Below are 5,237 nucleotides of genomic sequence, written 5' to 3'. Positions count from 1 at the left end.
CAATTGTTATGATTCAGTTAGAAGATATTTAACGTTAACTTACTTAACAAAACGTAGGCTTCATCGTTCGCTAATATATTCATCGATGGTAATTGATTTAACTATGATCTGCGCAGCATTTTATACGTGCAGAGATATTTTATGTATATTAGAAAACTCATTCTAATTCATTCCCACTCTTCTTCGGTGGTAACTTAACCCAACTCCGTGCTTCCTGTATTGAGAGCTGTCAATCAAGCTACAAGGATGTCCCCGTGTGAAAGTGACCAATCATAAGAGGGTCAGTGCCCTCCTTGGTTTCCATCCCCAAATTGTCAAAAGTCATGTAGACTCGAGTGAGCAGAAGCCCGCTGCACGAGCAGAGTTAACCTATGAGAGTATGCCCGGCGCTCGCTCGCTCGTACTTTTATCATGCCAGCTGAAGGTTCATTTTTGCGTGTGTGAAATAACCAGAGGTGGGTAGAGTACCCAAAAACTTTACTCAAGTAAAAGTAAAAGTAATTCTAGAAATATTTACTTAAGTAAAAGTAAAAGTACTAGTCTTGAATAGTTACTTGAGTAAGAGTAAAAGAGTATCGGGTAAAAAATCTACTCAATTAGTTAGTTACTAGTTACTTTGGGTCATATATACGGAGCCTATTTTTATTTAGATATATAGATACAATGTATGTGTGTGTGTATAAATGTATATATTTCATCAGCCTTTACTCCAATTTATGTAATTTATTATAAAACCCTGTCTGTTTACTCAAGTAACAAATATTAGTGTCATGCCATAACATATTTTTAATATGACTGACTTTATATTAAATGTGAATTTAACATTGAAAGTTAATGTGATATAAATATTGCTACTAATCTTTCATTGTTCATAAAGAGAGCAAATAACATTTACATTATTAAAGATCATTTTCACTGACAGTCTAGATTTCATTCACTCTCAGAAACCACCATTAAAATCAAATAGTTTGGTGGGAATTCAATAGTGATTTGCAATAATATGACAGCACACACTTATCAGTTTAAACTCTGGGCTGTGCAGGATATCATCTATAATTATATATTGTACTGTGAACAATGACAATAAAGTTGACAGATGAATTAAGTGCATTTAAGATGCACATTAAACATTAAACACAAAACATTAATTTAATTTATATTTAAATTATTGAAAATTAAGAAAACTTAACCTTTTGGTAAACAAAGGGGATTTACTATTAAAAATAAACATGGAAGAAATTTTGTGTGATTAAACCTTAAAAAAAAGTTAGATTTTTTTTGGCAGTAGACTATGTTCTGCTGAACAATAGTAATATATCTCTGGCAAATACTTGTCTAAAACAGGACTTTTATTTTGACAGGTTGATGTACCATTTATTCAAATCAAACGGTCGAATGCTCATGGAGTGACTGTCAGAGCAGTTCTGGAGATGTTGTTCATGTGTTCACGTCTTTAGTGTGACAGCAGACGCTGAAATTACCGCGAGCGTCACGTGCGCTTCAGTGTAAAGGAAGTCGCGATTCTGCTCCATTCATTAACAGAGACGAGCAGAACATGCAGGATTCATATTTAAATAGACTGTTCCGGCTTAATATTTACAGATATTAGTACATATCGTGATTTGATATAAGTGCAATGACCTATTTTTATTAATTAATTCAAAATCGACACAGGCCATGACGTTCTCTTTACATTTGCCCTCGCCCTCAAATCAAACCACTGCTGACTCCTTGCAGTACGCGATTTCTGTTCTGCGTCTTCCTTATCCCGTTAAAAAACATGTTACAGTAATCATATTCCTTCCTTTCGAAAAAAAAAATGCACTAACTGTTCGTTACAAGCAGCATTTGCCCTCAGGCAGGTAGCTAACATAAACATATTTTTGCTAGCCTACCTGCTGCAAAATTACACCATTTGTACAAGACTGACAGGTTGAGCTATTATATCCAGTGTAATTTATCACTTACCACTATCTTGTTTTGTTTTTTCTTATCCTCCTCTTCCTTTCTCTTCTGGTTTCCTGAAGCATAATTCGGCTTCATGACTGCCGAGAAGGTTTTGTATTTTGCCGGCAGCAGAGATCACGTTGGCTGCTGTCAGCGACTCCAGAGAGGGGCCCCTTGAGGGGGATCCCGAAAACAGTGTCATTGCACGTTACTGCATTGACGATCGAAGGGGCGCTCACACAGTGTCGTTGCATTTTATTCTTAACCAGTCGTTGTCTTGGGGCCCCAGGCCAGCTCGGGGCCCCAAAAAATTGCTTGGTTTGCCTGCCTTGTCGCGACGGGCCTGACTGTAATCGAATGTAGCCCAAGTTATTACCTGATAAACAGTAGACAGCACACGCGTTCATCTAATAAGGATCTCCATCGCAAGCAAATAATAGCCTTTGCAGATTTGCTTTCAATTCAGTGCAGTTCCATAGCCCCGTTTTCAACGCTGCTGATGTTAAACGTGAACGCCTTCAGTCGCTCAGTGCGTGCGGCAGGGAACTGAACGACTCCTTCAAACTGATTCATGAACCAATTCACTCGTTTGCCAATTGGTTTGATCAAGCCTTTGAACAGAATTGACTCAAAAGAATGAATCATTCGCGAATGGGCATCGCTCATTTCCCAGAGAAAAGTAGACGGCGCGTTTGGAATAAACTGAAGCATTTATAACATTTATTGCATTAAGATAAAGTAACGAGAGGAGTGTCGCCCACAGTAACGAAGTAAAAGTACAGATTTTTCCCCAAAAAATTTACTCAAGGAAGAGTATAAAGTACCCATCTTTAAATATACTCCGAAAAGTATTAGTTACCCCGAAAAATTACTCAAGTAAATGTAACGAAGTAAATGTAACTCGTTACTACCCACCTCTGGAAATAACGTAACGTGCTCGTGAGCATGTCTTACACGCTCATAACTTTTGACTAAAAAATAACGCCACAATGCATGTTCTGCTTGTTCTGTCTATGTTCATGCCTTCCCTTTTTGATCTCCCATCAGGGATCCCAGAATGAAGGGGCCTTGTTTATTGTTGTACCTCGAGTTCCTGAAATTGAAAATGTCCTGGACCCGTGCCAGTCCCTCTGAGTGACAGATCTCTGCCACCTCCGTCCCAGAATGCACCGAGCCACACACCATCGGCTTTCTCCGAGCTTCATCTTAGCTCTTTCCTTCATGTGATGCTGATTTGACTTCACTGATCTGATCTCGTTCCCCTCGTCGAGAGGCTGAACACTTTCATAGATGATGAATCCATTCGCCTTGATCTCGGTGTTTGATTTACTTAACCTAAAAGTTAAACATCTGAGGCGCACGAGCAGCTGTCGGCTTTTAAAGCAGAAGAGAGTGTACAGTGTTGCTTCATTTGCTGGGGGCTTTCGCGCCGCTGGGACCACCCATAGAGCTGTCATCTGAAAACACACACAAACCACCCAGCTCGAGCGGTGCCAGCCTCACACACACACACACACACACACTCACACACACACACACACACACACACACTCACACACACACACTCACTCACACACATACACACACACACTCACACACCCAGCTCGAGCGGTGCCAGCCTCACACACACACACACACACACACACACACACACACACTCACTCACACACATACACACACTCACACACACACCCAGCTCGAGCGGTGCCAGCCTCACACACACACACACACCCAGCTCGTTGTTTTTATCAGATATGAATAGCTACATCAGGCTGCATTACAAGTCATTTTGATTTAATTTTTTAGCGTGAAATGATCAAAACATTCAAATGTCCACTAACTCTCAGAGGAGACTGGAGCTTAGGTTTAGGTTTAGTTGCAAAAGTGTTAGAAGATATTAAACAGACAATATCTACTAATACTCTAATTTGACATATAGCTGCTAAATTACTCATGTTAGTAGAATGACTATCAAAATAAAGTATTACCAATAAAAAAGCTAATTTGTAATCAAATATGCATACATTTCATAAATCTTTATTTTGGTTTGAAAAACTCACTCTCACTACTATGAAATAGTTCAGAAATAATTGTTATAGAATAATATGTTTGTTTTTCTAAGGAATAAACGGAGATATATTTGATTTATTTGCAAAATGAAGGTAACTTAATTTGGTATTAATTAGCTGAATAATTCTATCAAACATTTAAGATTATACTTATATGGCAAAATACTAGTTGGTATGTACAATGCACTTACTGTGTTCATGTTGCATTGCAAAACACAGACACACTTTATGTTAAAGAGTCATTACTAGAGTGTAATTACATCACTATTATGAGTGATATTAATTAACATGTACTTACCGAATGATTAGGCTTTATACCTAAAGTAACACTTTTTCTTATCACTTATGGTAAGTTTAGAGACAGGTTTGGTGTGTGGTGTAGTTAAAGATATATCCACAAAGATTACATTACATGCAGTTATTTCTTAAATATAAAAGCAGCGTAACATCATGCATGTACGTGCACTGCATCACATGTTTAATTTAAATGTTAATCCATGCAGTTAAAGACATGTCATATAAAAGAGTGTTTAATTCACATTTTTGTCATTTATTTGTTTCAGTGGTTTAGCGTTGAAATGAATCAGTTTTCAGTAACTCGAGTGTAAAATCAAACATATTGTGCTGCTAGATGTCAAATAAGTGATCATGTTTTCAAATGTTTTATCAACCTATGTTGAGTCGGTAACTGACTGGTGTGTATTATAAATACTGTCACAGTAACTAACAGTATTGTGTAACACACCGTACTTTAAAACACTAAACTAATTATTAATGATGCTCAAGTGCAACATTACTCATTTAATACAATTGTAATATAATGCTTAGTCTGTATTTTGTGTCAAAACATCGCTAAAGAGGTCAAACAGATGATCCCACAAGCCTGAACACTTCTGAACATTTGACCAGAAGAGGGCAGCAGAAAACACAGAGTCACACTCGTCCCCAAACTCTGTCCAGACACCCACACAGAAATCACTCGTCAGAAATCCAAATCTGCCTGCTTTTATTTTTTATCTTTATTTATTTTGTTTGTTTGTTTGAGAATCCCGTTTCATCTTACATAGACCTAAGTACATAAGAAAGTGTATTTCTTGAATAATCTTTTTTTTTTTTTTTTTGGTTTTATTTATTTCTGAGTGGGTCAGATTCAGTGTCCACTGAATTCAGATGGAAAGCCTCTTATTCTGACGGTTTTATTAAAAATATCATTTCTGTCTC

Source organism: Carassius gibelio, chromosome B2, assembly GCF_023724105.1.
Source record: "Carassius gibelio isolate Cgi1373 ecotype wild population from Czech Republic chromosome B2, carGib1.2-hapl.c, whole genome shotgun sequence".
NCBI lineage: Eukaryota > Metazoa > Chordata > Actinopteri > Cypriniformes > Cyprinidae > Carassius > Carassius gibelio.
The sequence above is the reverse complement of the archived record's forward strand: the minus strand, read 5'-3'. Positions refer to the sequence as shown.